Source organism: Python bivittatus, unplaced genomic scaffold (assembly GCF_059951505.1).
Source record: "Python bivittatus isolate LINGU-HERP-01145 unplaced genomic scaffold, Pbiv_v1 ctg000350_np1212, whole genome shotgun sequence".
Lineage (NCBI taxonomy): Eukaryota > Metazoa > Chordata > Lepidosauria > Squamata > Pythonidae > Python > Python bivittatus.
In genome coordinates, this window is record NW_028277074.1 from 28,981,003 (window position 1) to 28,996,321 (window position 15,319).

General features: G+C 34.8%; 1 protein-coding gene across 1 annotated transcript in view; it reads right to left on the minus strand.

Annotated features, from left to right (window-relative positions):
* Window positions 1-15,319, minus strand: part of IL1RAPL1 (interleukin 1 receptor accessory protein like 1) — a 770,120-nt gene that overhangs the window by 226,781 nt on the left and 528,020 nt on the right. The gene's annotated exons all lie outside the window — the stretch shown is intronic.

A 15,319-nucleotide genomic window follows, 5' to 3' on the forward strand; every position in this document is an offset into this window, starting at 1 on the left:
GTGATAAAAATAAAATGAGTGTAGCTGTTAGGCTTGTACAATGTGATTTAGATTTCCTTCAATTAAAAGACTAGCCGCATAGGTGCAAACTGATTCTCTTGGTTAAAACAAAGAGATAGTGTAATTAATGAAGTTAAAATAATTCCTCAGAAACTTATTCCTTTGGCCTAGTCTGAAAAAATAGTTCCAGATGGCAGACTGCATATTTACTGGTTCTTATATGAAATGTCTGGAAAAAAGGCCTACCTTTATCTACTGGTGCAGGGCATAAACCTGATTTCCATGAGTCCAAGTTTAAGGTATTTTTTGTTATTTACCTATTGAGAGTTGACAGAAATGTCTATTTCTGATATATCTAACAATGAAAAATGGATAGTTTATCCAAACCTGTAGGCTTGGAGGTACAAGCACTTTGTTTCACAAATGAGAAAGAATAGTTTTCATAGAAACACAGACTAAAGAAAAAAAAATGTGTATATGGTGTCAGCATGTGGCTGAACTTGATGTTTCCATTGGTCCCCTAAGCCAGCCCTCATCTCATGTGGGAGGAGTCCTGAATGATGGCTCTGAAACTGTAGACTTTATTCAAACTGAAAAATCAGATCTTATTGGGAAAGTAAAGTAAAAAAACTAACCAGGTCCTGCCAAGTCAGATGGAGGAAAACAGAATGACACCACAGCAACTTACTTCAGGGCAAGGCTCCATTGAAGCATGGGGGTTTGTGAAGACTTGCTAATTTGCTGCATAAAAGCCTCTGCCTAGGACTAGTCAGGCATTAGAATAACATCTGCTGCAAACCAAATTGCTTTTCCACAGATCCCTGAACCTGAGCTTACTATTATCTCCTGATCTCTACTATTGCTTTGACCATACTACTGATAAATCTTTACAACTAGACTCTTGACACTTGCCTTGATTAATAAACCATGAATGTGAATTTCCAAAGCATAGGTTTTAGAAAAGCCAAAGAACACTTAACCTGAGCCAGGACATATGCAAAGTGTAATAGACTAAACACAAAATCAGAAGAAAGAAAGAAAGAAAGAAAGAAAGAAAGAAAGAAAGAAAGAAAGAAAGAAAGAAAGAAAGAAAGAAAGAAAGAATCTATTTCAGACAAAGAAGCCTAAATGCTTATATATAATTCATATACTTTATCCTCTGCATTTAAATACTTAACATTATTTGAATGCACTTTCCCATGTGATTTAATTAGCTTTAATTGTGCAGATCTATTTAAGGTGATATCCATGATGCATGACATGTCCTTTCAAGTAGGTGTACAATTATTGTGGAAATGAATGTAATCGTAGAATCCACTAGCCCAAGGCAATTACAATTACAAGACATGCTTGTTTAGTTAAAGGTCAAAATCTGATGCCTTACTTTTCCCTGTAATACTCTTGTCACTGTACAAGTTCAGACAATTAAGGCACACTTTTAACAACCATATTTAAACATAACTTAAGAACCCTAGTTCAAAACAGATTCTAGTGTGCATTTGTGTGCATGTGTATGTATTAACATTTTAGCACCGAAATTTTCTTATTGCTCATCAAAAGAAATAAAAAATATTTAAATTATCCTTATATGTCTAACTTCATTTTTAATAAAATGTTGGTTTAAAATGTATTTCTTAAATATAGTTAAGAAACAATAATAATAATAAAATAATTATTTTTATCTAGCTAAAATATTAGTTTAATTAATCTACATCTTCAACATCTAAGCCTAAGACATCTTTAAAAATTTGTTATAAAGCAAAGGTTAAAATATTTGATGTTCGATAAAATAGAAGTTGCCAAATTACAATCTTTAAAAATGCTTTACAAAAAAAATGTATAACATATGGATATGATATTATTGTCAGTAAATGAAAACATGAGTTTGTATTAGTGTATATATATATATGTCCCTGGACATACTTTATTAAATGATGAAAATTTCATTAAGGAGATGTTAAAAAGATAGTAGATTTAAAAGAAAAAATTACAGGCTTCAGTGTCATCATTTTCACTGCTAGGATATGTTGTACGGCTTCTATTCAAGCTTGTATTACAATATACCCTTGGGGATTAAAGCAACAAGGTTAAATCCCTAAGCAATAACATTAAAGGACACAAACTCTTGACTTTTTGAGCCTCCCATCCATCTCCTGAGTGATGTTAATTCTCTGATCTTGCTACTGAACATGGTTTGTGGCTCTATTGCATAAGGCTATTGGTATTGAGAATGGTGCAGAAGTCTACTATAGACTACTGCATTTTAGAGTTACACAAATTAGTAAGTCTGATAGTATCCTCTAACTGTGTTCTAGTAGAGAAGTGACTAGATTCTAGATTTATTGACAACTTAAAAAAAAACCCTCCAAATTGAATAGTTCTAATTTCTTATCAAAAGCTTATTAGATAGGTCAATGTGATGGAATGGAATTATGAAGGCCAGGCTCAGGAAAATAAACATTTTCTTAGCTCGCCGGAGGAGTGTGGGAGCAACAAGAAGATGAGACTGGCACCTACCTGAGGAATTCACACTGTTGTGGTTGGCTGGCTTGGGAGCTGGGGTTTTAGTCTGGGAAGATTCTTGCTAGACGTTGCAGCTAATAAACATAGCTGAACTGAATCTGCATTGTCTCTTGGAGTTCCTTGGGCTAGGCCTGACAGTCTAGTAGTCTCACATTCTTAAAATGGTTTAAGTTTTGAATCTCATTCACATTCTTTTTTTCAAGGAATTTGGATTAGAATTAAATCTATGGAACTGGGGAAGGCTCTCATTCTGAAAGCTTTCCAGTTAATTGAAATAAAAATAATATTGACTTCTTATTGTAGGCACCCACAATAAAGATTACATTAAAGTGGCACATGATGTCACAATGACATAAACAACTGTGAATCACTTATTTCCAATGTATTGCAAGATTGTAGATCACCCTTTTTGTATTATTACCTAATGGTCATTGCCCTTGCTGTCTTCCTAAGGATGCTTTTGTTCTTATCTCCTATTATACTGGAGGTACATGTTGCATTATTTATTTATATGATTTCTATACCATTATAATCTCATGACTCTGGATAGTTCACAAAATCTTAAACAGCAATTTCTCTCTACCATCTGTTTTCAATGAATCAAATATTACACTCCTTCCCAAGTTGGGCCAGTATTTTACAATGTATTCCAGTTATAGAATAATCTCCTTCATAAATAAAGATGCTAACATTTTAACAGCTGTTGTGTCCTGCAAAGAACAAGGCTGAAAATGAAAGCACACCCTTAAGCCATTATTATTTATTGACCTATACAGGTACATCATTTTTAGAACATCTTGTACTGTGTTTTTATACACCAACCTCCTTTATATTATCTGTGAATCCTTTTAATTAATATTGCATATAACATATATTTGTTATAACACTGTCTTACATATTAGCTATAACCTTCTGCTATTATAACTGTAGTATATCCACTAGATATTTCAGGTAACTTTTTCTGTTTAATTTACTAGAAAGGGGCCTTTGAATAGTTGCATCTGTTATTTAGAGATTTGACTAGGGATAAATTGTATTTTTAGAAGTTCTTCTATAGCTTGGAGACTCATTTATCATAGAATTGGATTCAACAGATTTTGATAACTATCACTCATTTCTAGGCAAGGTTCTTAAGAAAGTGGTCAGCTTGCAATTGATTAAGAACCCTCAAGGAAGTAGATTATCTAGACCCATTTCAGTCACATGTCAGGCCTCAATTTAGTACTGTTTCAGCTTGGTCACACTTATCAATGATCTATGGTGGAACCAGGAAGGGGATGGTGTGTCCATCCTTGTGTTCCTTGATCTCTCAGTGGCTTTTGATACCATTGACCATGGTATTCTTCTGAGCTGGCTTCATGGCTGTGAATAGAGGGCATCATTTTATGGAGAGATCTTTTCCTAGGCCCCTCCTCTGTGAGGTGCTGCAGAGTTCTACTGTCTTTTGCCTCTTATTCAACACATATGCACATGAAACCACTGATTGAGGTCATCTGCCAGTTTGAGGTTTGGTATCAGTATGCTGATGTTACTCAGTTATATTTTTCAACACTGGACCAGCCAAGTGAGGCTGTTGAGGTACTGTTTCAGTCCCCAGAGACTGTGTAGAAATGGATGTTGAGGAACTGTCTCTGATTCAATCCTACCACAACCGAGTAGCTGTGGGTGTTTGGGCCACCCAGGTCTGAGGATGTTCGATCTTTAACCTTGGATGGGGCAGCACTTCCTCATTCAAGAGTAGTGTATAATCTGGGGTTTTTCCTGAACTCACAGTCCCTTCCTAGGTCAGGAGGCCCTTCAGACAGTTATTTACACCCATTCACCTCACAGCTTTACTATTGCAATGCACTTTACATGGGGCTTTCCTTGAAACCACCCAGCAACTAGCCCAGAATGCGGTAACATGGGCTTCAGTATGCCCATTTAACACCTCTGCTTTGTGAGTTGCACTAGAAGCCAATTTGATTCAAGGTGCTGATCATTACCTATAAAGACCTACATGGCATAAAGTATGGCTACTTATGGGACTGCCTATCTCCCCTAGTATCTGCCAGTTTGCTTCAATCCAGCAGAGTTGGCATGCTCTAGGTTCCTTTGACTAAACAATGCTATCTATCAGGAACTCAGAAGCATGTCTTCTCATTCACAGTGCCTACGCTCTGGAATAAGGTTCCCACTGAGATCCAGGAGGCTCCCATCCCACTGGCATTTTGCAGGGACTTGAAGACCTGGCTCTTCACCCAGGCGCTTCTTCATTATTGCTGTATTGGTTTTATTGTTTCATAGTTTTTCTGTTCCTTGTAAACTGCCCAGAATCATTGGGAGTCATGTGGTGTACAAATTAAATAAATAAATCACTTAAGTGGCTTTGGTGTAATATATTAAATACTCAATGGACTGAAAATAAAATTTTCATATACAAAATTAAGAAATAATATATTACTTATGACTTATACTGAAGATCCATAGTGTGTTTCCAAAGCCTTTTATGTGCAGATGGCTGGAAAAATATTGATTTTTTAGTCTGATAGAAGAATGCTTCAGTAACATGAGAGTCTTTATACTACACTGAAATCCAGTAAACTCACTATCATGACTACCTAATGCCCAAGTTTACAGATAGATCAACAATTTGTCTATAGCTAGCACATTTTACATAGCATGTCTGTTTATATCAAATCATAAGGGAAATGCCATTCATACATTTGAAGAACTTTGCCTGAAGATGCTAAAAGGGCCACCTGCATATAGAGGCCTAAGGCATCATGTTGAATGTTTAAACTGTCAAATGTTGTCTTGGATTTGAAGATTGATTTCTTATCACCAGTCACAGTATATTAAACTTTTAAAAGGTTAAGCAGAGGAGCTGAATAGTTTTAACTAGATGAGACATTTTCAGATCATTATGCCCTCATGGGAAAGCAAGGGAGTAATATACTGTCATTCATTCATCAACAGGTTGGAGAGCAATACAACATCACATACTTTAAATACAATTTTCTTGATTGGATGTGGATTTTTTTTCTTACAACAGACACTGTTGAGATCACATTCGTTCTGTAGCATAATTAAATGTCAGCAACACTATATGATCTTTGTGACAAGCAATAAATTATGAGTTTAATATCATATTGAAATTCTAGCAGGTGGTAGTACCTGGTCAACTTTGTCTCAGCTCAGAATTTCAGCAGGGTTATTTATGATTAACATTTGGATGGGACACCTGTAGAGAATATTGGGCTGTTGGGTGGACTGAACCATAAAAAAAAAAAAAAAAAAAAATCCCAGAATAAGAGAAGGGCAAGCCCTTCTCATATTGTTTGCAAGAAAATATGTGGACGTGTCCCTCTGTACCAAAATCTCTCTCTGTTTCTTATTCATCAGTCTTACATAATAAATTGTTTCTATGATAACAAAAATCTTCCATGCATAATTCTAATATAAAACTTTGCAAATGTATTAGAATGTATTTCATATGGAGCAAGTCAGTAGCCTTCTATAGGCTTGTACATTGATTCTAATATGTCTTTTAGCCTTTATTATTTAATATTCACCATAAAAATATAATTGAACGTGGCATTGTGATTAGTATTTTGCTGTATCTGCATCACATTACTTGAAAGTCCATAGGATGACAAGTTTACTTTTTAAAGAAATAATATTTACCACTTTATGAAGGAAGTATAAGCTGGAGAATAAAGGGTGATAGTGTGGTTGGAGACATTCTACAATCAGAATGTGGAGTTGTTAACAGGAAACTGTTCATAACAATGAGGCTGTAAGTAAACTGGTTCTCTAGCACTTAATATTTTATTTTTAATAATAGCTAATGAAACAATGCTGATTTTGAATCCTGAAAATGGAATTTCAGTTTTGTTCAGGAATATATTCTAATAGCATAAATATGGAACTAGATGTAATGGTATGTGGGAATGACCTTGAGAGACAGGGGAAGAGCCACAGCCAGGGCAATAGTCAGAGAAGAGGTAGCTTAGCCTGCAGAAGGAATGTGGGCATGACAAATGTTTCAGAAGGGACCCTCCCTAGTTTCTTGATCTGTAAAGGTGACAGGGGAGAAATTTACTTTCAGACTTATAGGATTCTGTTAATGTATAAGCAATAAAGAAGAGCTAGTATTTCTGGGTGTGCTTCTTGTCTGGGCTACCTTGCAAGGCTGACAAATAAACACATGGGTTTTACTGTGTGCTCTGAAACATAATCCTCCATTATCAGCAAAAGAGAAACCACTGAATCTACATGTGGTTATGCAAATAAATAAATAGCCTATATGTCTAATTGTATGAAAAGGTACTTTGAATCATCTGAAAGCACCACTTGAATATTTGACAGTAGTTACAATCATCATAACGTGATTTTTTTAATGTTATAAATGCAAATGAAAGAAAATATATGCCAACTCTCAACTTTCCAGTGACTTATGTAAAAGTTTATCTTATAAAAGTCACACAGCAATACTATAACTCACCCAGGAACTAGTTTGGAAATATTTAACTCATTGGTCTCCTTTTTGTGGCCATATTTGAAATGTAGACCAACAGAAATGCAGTACTTGCTAAAACAAACTAAAAACCAACCCACACAGTAAACATGGAAAATTTCCACTCTTTCCCCATCACTATAGCCCTGGTCTATGGGGTCAAAGGATCTTGCTATGGATAGGCTATGACCGTAAGCAAATAACTGTCTTTATTTCACTGTCTGGAATCCTTCATCCCAGGAACGCTTATTGCAATGAACTGGTGAAAAAGATGAACAATTTCCTCTTGCATGACTCCTTTTGTCTAAGTACTTCACTGAGAAACAATATGAACACAAGGGACTCCTCCTCCAATCAGCTTAGGCCAAAGGCATTATGAAATAGGAGTCCTATCATTTGCTCATGAAATGCAAGGAGGGCTTGGGAGACATATATCTTGAGGAAAAGAGAACTCATAAAGTGGGTGCCACTACTGAGAGAACCTGCTGTCTTGTTAACTCATCTTGTACTTCACAGTTTCAAGTGCCAGAGAAGATCAAACCAAAAGAAACAGTGTTCAAGGGCTACCATTAGAGAGCCAGAGCCAGAACAATCATAGAAAGGTGTGGCCTTGGTGATCATACCAGCCAACACCAGCAGCAGTCACATCCTCCAGTCTAGCCAAGATCAATCAGCTCCAACAACAAAGACAGCCACTTGGCAGTTAGTAATGCCAGGGACTTTGGCCAGAATAGTTAGAGTTAAAATAGAGCCGAAAAGTAGAATAGGATGTTTTATAGTGATTATAGGATACAAGCAAGTAAAGTCTAATATTAGACAGCTATAGATAGAAAGTAAAAAAAGAGGAAAGAGGAAACAGGTAGCAGAACTTAGATAAAGTGATAGGGTAACATAAATAGGTTAGAAAGCAGAAGAATAACAGGGTAAAAATAGAAACTTACATAAAGCTAATTAAGTAACAGGATAGATTTAGATGATTAGGATGACTTACAGAAACAGGAGACACATGATAAAGATGAGTGTATATAAGAAAGTGACATGATTAACAGTTCTATATGAAGTTATAGATATCCCTCTCCTTTAAAAATACCCACTACACCAGACTTTTATACATATTGGTTTAATATGTCAGTTACTCCAGTGATGTGATAGCCATTTACTTGATGAGAAATAAACCTGAGGAAATGCTACAGCTGTCATGCATTAATCTTACTCAGAGGTTTTTTTGCTGGCGACAATTGGATTAAATTTGTTTAGATGTTTATCATTAATCATTGATTTTTTTAAAAAAGTAAGTATTCTAAAAGAATTTATGATATGAGGAGGTCTCCCCAGTGGGAAATATGTCATTTTAAATGTTTATTTTTCTTTCTGAGAACAATAACTGGTAATAGATTTCTTAAGCTTCAAGCTCCCACAACCATTCAGTTCTGTTTTGAAATTTGTGTTTTAAACCTCCATAGCTTATGCTTTGAATCACAGCATTTGAATGACTAATTTGACAGACCTTGTGTGTTAGAACTATCCCTGTCAGTGGATATATCAATCTGGTTTAAAATAATAGAATCAAATAGAGCAGCCTGGAGAGGCATCATGAAGAAACTGTAAAAATATACAAATTACCTTTGTTAGTCAGTGCAAAAATCTAAAGAAATATCCTCCAGTTTTTCATAGTAGTTTAGACAGACACTTACTGACACTGTCTGTGAAATAAAAGAGGTGTGAGAAATATATATGGGGCTTGCAGAGTTCAATATCAGAACAGATACCTTAATAAAATAAAATGCTTCATATAAAATAGTGACTGTCCTTAAGCAAACAGGTTTGAATGTCTGAGTTTCTGCTTCCACACTAATTCTAAAAAGTTCTCTGCACTAACTTGCAGCTATATTTGCAAACTCTTCTAACTCCAACACTTTTTATTTTAGCCTCGGAGGATCAATATATTTGAAGATCTAGTAGACATATAACAACAGCATCTTTTTGAAACGTAATAACTCAGGACTATCCAATTAATCTGATTTAAACAAACATTTATTCCTTATTCAGAGAAACAAGAATGAACAAAGAATATCCTGGATAAGAAAAATCAAACTGATGATGTTTAGTGGTTCTTGTGATTTGAAGGGGATCAATTTGCCTGCAATGAACAAAACCACATTCTTCTTAAAAAAAAAAAAGAAAAAAAAAGTCAGTTCAAGAGTACTATTAAATCTTACTTTGTTCCAGGAGGCATTATTAGCTAAGACTATGTAATTATTGAGAAAAGGAAGAGGAATAATAAGAAAGCACATACTGTATGCAATGCATACATATTATATGTATTAGATAAAATAATGTTAATTAAATTAATAATTTTAAATCTTTAGAACTGTGATACATCTTTCACTACTGTATGTGTATTAGATATTTTAAATCCTAATTCCACTTTGGAACATCTAATTTAGTGTGTTGTAAGAACTATAAATGGCTATTTTTAAGCTCCGTACTTTGTAAAGAACATATTAAATATTCTAGAGTGAGATTGGTTTCTGAAGATTGTCAGCCCATATCTAAACATCAAAAAGTAATTTAACCGAAGATCCTTCTACTCTGCATTTTTTTGCCAAATGATACTTATATTGCAACTTTTTCAAATAACAGGATCAGTTTATCAGCAATATCTTAAAAGATGGATGGTCAATAAGAAAGAAGAAGCAACAATTACCCAAATTGTCAGGGGATTCCAATTTGTTCTCCCTTACAAGCTTAGAAGATCTAGATGATGGAGAATAACAGCATCTGTTTAATCTGAAATCCAAGAGAACCTCTGGGCAATATCCATGGTAGTAGGAATTACATAGATTTCAATAAGGTGTCTTTAATGCCAATGTTAGGCATAAATTCAGAATCTTGAAAACTGCAAGTAGAATTTACAACCCTAATTTATTACTGACTTTATTAAGACAGAGCTTTTTGGAATGTTTTTAATTGTTTGTTCCAAGATTTCTTGCCACCTAGATTGAGTTCCCATTTATGAGTTAAACAAGCAATGAACTCTGCTCCTATTTCTTGGTTGTTTATATCAAACAGTGCTTCTGTTACTCTCCCAGCATCCCCACCCTGCTCCAATTCTCACATCTTGATTATTTATTCTTTACTTACCTTTTAAAAAATATCTTAGATTTTAAAATATTTTTTAAAAATGATCCTTAGGGATGCCCTCTTCTAAAATCAACTTTTTGGACCTTCAGATACAAGCTGAAGTTCTGTTGTATTGAACATTTGCGAGATGAAGGCCCGCATCAGTTTTGCATTGCCTTATACAAGGTGCCTGTCTTTCAGTTCCCTTGCTATTTCAGTAGGACTTCAGCTGTTTAAAAGTAATACTTACACTACAGTTCCATAACTGTCTGTGGTAAAAGTTACTCACAGGTTTCTTTTCGACTGAGGATATGACAATTGGGACTCCCAAAACATGGTTGAGCTCTATTTCCCCCCAGAGAAGCTTTTGTCTGTATGGTTCTATATTTAATTCAATGTAAATGTAAAGGAATTAAAATTATTTTTGTTCTCCCCCAACTGTTATATTTTTAGGTGTAGCTCCTTACAGGCAGGCGAAAGGCCACATGGAAAAGCTGTGCACTCTTGTATTAGATAATAGTTATTCTATAAACGGTTTCATATTTCAAAGCAAAAGTATTGCACTTTCTTTTGGGAGTCGGAAGGCATATAAAATATCCTCTTCTCAAAATGCCCAGAGAACTGCAATGCCATCATTCCATTTTTAAGCACTAAAGCTAATAAGTATAAACCAGTTTTCAATCTACATGTAAAAGTATTTAATTCTGAAATTAGGGTTTTCTCCAGGTAACTCTCTACTCTTTGGGGTATGTAAAAGCTTGTGTTGTAGCTGTGAATTCTGGACACGGAGTGGTAGTCCAATACAGCTAGGATGCCTAATTATTGCTTCTTGAGAACTTGAGATATGATATACCAACTGCAAAGGCCCTTTAACTCACATAGTCAACCTGGAGATTCTCCCCTGATATTCTAGGGCTCATGGGATTTAATCAAACCCCTCAGAAAACCTAATTTAGAAAATAATGCCACATTAAATGCAGCTTTTTAATGTCCAAGAATTGGGAATCAAGAATAAGAGGCAAGGACTCTCTGATCTAGCAAATGAAGAGCTTTAACTTCAGTCTCCAGTTATACCAAATCTTTTAGTTTTCTTATAGTTTTATAATTTTGTTGTTAGACATTTAGAGTACCTGAGAACTCCAGAAAACCACCTTACAGCCTTTGCTATCTAATACTCTATAAGAATGCTTTCATAGTTAATATTAGACAATTCTATCACTCAAGCTATTATTAAATAAGGCACATTTGCTCATTTAGCCAAGGTGCTCCCATCATGTCACTTTATAAGCAATTAGCTGGCAAAGGCAGGGAGCCGTCAGCAGTGACAGACAAGTAGGCAGGAAGTGTCACTACGGTAGCAGGTGTGCAAAAATCAATCAGAATTTGTGTGGCAAAAAGGGACAAAAGAACCAGATACCAAATTACAAAAATGTCAGCATGGGCAGCAACTCTTTTACAACAAAGAGATGCTTTGTTAGCTGCTGCCTATATACATCGCTATAAAGTACTTTCACACATCAACAGATTAATGTGGAAAGATTTTTTTTACCAATCATATGGGGAGGATGACAAAGTCCTCATGACTTTGAGACACAGAGAAGCCTTCTCATCAAGAGGCACACTGTGTAATGGCATGTACTTTCTGCTGATATGTATATAGATATGAGAATATGATGAGGCTTCAGTAGCTGTCCCTAGAAAACAAGAACCTGCCCTCTGACAGAACAGTTTATTTTATGCATCTAACCCAGTTTTGTCTAACCTGATTGACAGGAGCTCTCCAGAGCAGATATTTTTAACTATTCCTTTTCTAATTTTTTTTTTTTTTTAAAAATAGCATTTGCAAGAATTCAATCTTGGATTGTATATGCAGTTGCTTACAGCACATCATCAAAGCGTTTCACCTTCTTGGAGGAGAAAAGTCACTTTTGTGTGAGATGGGAAGCTACTTAAATATGATAAATAAATAAATAAATGGGAAGGAAAAGTGGAACTGTTTAAGTACCATTGAGAATTCTGTCCTCAAGGTTTTCCATATACTTGCACAGAATAGAACGAAAATCCTGTTCTCCTTTTGAATTAAAGAAATAACAATTGCATATCTCTGGACTTCAATTTAATTTATGTACTTCTTGGCTTGTTTTATGCCTCACTTTTCAGTCAGGAACTCAAGGCAGCATTCACTGTGGTCCCTTGAGTTCCTGACTGAAAAGGAACTCAAGGAACCCATATTTCGACACAACAATTTGTGAACTAGGCTGGCCTGTGAAAGACTGACAGTTAAAAAGTTACCCAGATTGCTTCCATGGTGGACTTGAATCTTGGCCTCTATGGTATGAGTCCAAGATCCTGAATATAATTTTACATTGCATTGATATGCAAGCTTATTTGGTATGAGGGTTAGGCAAGATGAAGAAGTAGGCAAGCCTAGGACAGAAAGTGAATTAAATTAAACTTAAATTAAATTAAATTAAATTCACGTTAAATTAATTACAAACATTTCATCTCTTAAAACTGGTCATGTAAGAGGCTTTCTCTTAGGCTAACTCTGAAGCCAAAAAATAAATAGGCTTATCTGAAATCATCATTAATAACAAGCAGATGGATATTTCAGGGTCAGTCTTATTTGGAAAAAGAATAGCTAACCACTTGATCTTGCATTCTTGGAGAAAGAGCTTTAAATGGCTTTAAGATCCCCTGCCCTAATTAATTCACTAATAAATGAGTGTTAGAATTTTGGCTTATTCAGTTTCATTTTTCACAATAAATCTAACTAGTGAGGCTTATTGTGAGTCATTGTTCCTGGATTGTACTTATGGGCTTCAAATGTCATGGGGGAAAGATTCAAGCCAATAGGGTTTGTGCATTGGGGCAAATTTATTTCTTCCACAAAATGACATCTTATTGTTAATATAAAAGACAATAGATAAATTAAAGTTTCTAATATCCATCAATGCATTCATATATTAACATGTGCGGTTAAAGATGCTTATAATGGACTAGCCATGAATATGTTTTTCTTTTACTAAAACTTACAGGATGCTACTGAAGATGTTTGAATCACTATTGATCTTTAGGATAGCATTCCTTACTTTAAGTTTTACCCTGAAGCTCTATTTTAATTTTAAAATTCAGTGGCAACATTTGGAGATCTCTGTGGAGTGTACCCAAACTTTGGGAATCACTTGTGGTGTGGATCTCTGGTTCTTCATTCCTCATGCACAGTATATACCCCAAACTAATATAACCTCTGTATATGCAAACTGGACAGAATTGCAGATTACGTTGTTTGTCTCTAAATGTTATATGATATGTTTAAAAAAAGAGAGATGAGGGAATCAGTGTATTTTTCAATTAGTCTGGATTAGAATCTATCACTGCATATGCCAGCTTTAAGCATGTTTGTAATAATGTAATAATTTATGCAACTGCAGTTTTAAGCTTACTGTAGTTCTCTCTCATTTGTAGGAACAAAGGAAATGAGTCATGGAATAAACACCACATAAATGGTAGGTCAGAAGCAGCACAACAGATCAACAGTGCATTTGAATCAAAAGTAAGAGTCACTTCCCTTTAGAGTAAGCTGTCAAACAGTAGCCAGCCTTAAGCGCAAATAGAATGTGAATTGCAACATGAATAACTTCTTAAACTGCCCCAGAAAATCAGGTCATGTGTTTACATCTGAGGGCAATTCACAAGAAGTGTATTTGTCCCTCTTTCACTCTCTAAATCTTTTAAATCTTTTAACCTGTCCACCTGCTTGTCATAATTCTTGGTATTATTTCCCCATCTATCATTTGCCTTGTTCTTGCTTTTTTGCAGCTTTAAATTTTTTTCATCCCTCCTTTGCAGTGTGCTTGTATCTATGCCAACAAACAAAAATGATTGAGTATGTCTAGGGCTGTTGCTATAGCTGCAGTGAGCAGCTCCATCGCCATATATAAGTCATGAGAGGAATTCAGCGGTATCTTTCTCTTAGTATTGCTGCAGGTTGGTTTGTTTTTCATGTAATTTACAGTGATTTTGTTAACTTAAGAGAAACAAAGACTGCTACTATTTTTAATATTTTAAGTGCACTGACAGCACTAGAACTAGATACAGATACATAGTACAAGAGCAACTTATGAAGGAGCCTTCTAGAACATGGTTCTTTCATGAACATTTACAGAATGATACAGATTTGTAGGATGGCTATTGTTCAGTATAATATTCTAACAACAACAACAGAAGTTCTTATAATAAAACCAACAGAAAATACATATTAATTGGAAAGTTCTATATGAATATGCACAATTTCTGATCATGGATGAAAAAGAACATGGCTTATGAAAACTAACATTTCATTATGAAAACATATAAACTACATCTTGACAATTCAGGGTTATCCATACTCAGTGACACATAGTAACCAACTCAATAGCTTAGTGCCAGTATGGAACAACTGGGAAAATGCATTTCAGCATGTGGATGGCTGATCATTCAAATGCAGAATATAGCTAATAATTTAGGTTAGCTTTCTCCATGTTTGGGCATACTAACTTGAACTAGTACAGCCACTATATTTGGGAACACAATTTAAGCAAGATAGCTCAGCCAGTACAGCTCAGCTTATTTATGTACAGTTTCTATCTACCTAATACAGTTTACTTTTTAAAATTTATCTATTCATTTCTTATTTCAGAGGCCAGGAGAATGCAAAAGAAATCAACTATAAATTGGCCACTCTTCCCAGCAAGCGTCCTTTTTCTGCACATGGGAGAAAATGCTTAAATATCTCTCAAATTATTATTATATCTCTAAAAGAACCTATTTCAAATAAGTTTTATACAATTTTCTACAATTCAACAAAACACAGTTTTATTTCTTATTTGGGTAACTCTTACCTCCTCCCTTCCAGGCGAATATAACTATTTTTATGGACATGGGAACATTGAGCAAATAAACAAAAATAAAATCAGAATTTCTTTATTTGACAAGTTTGGTACATCTTTCCAATTTCAGACTCTTTGATTCTATTTGAAAAATAAACATAATTAAAATATATCCAAGTCAACCAAATAATTTCATGTTTATTTTTCAATGACTATGGACAGCACCCTACTGATATATAATACATATTTTGTATTTGCATATGGAAATATATGAAATAATTCTATGTTTAGTGGAACTACCATC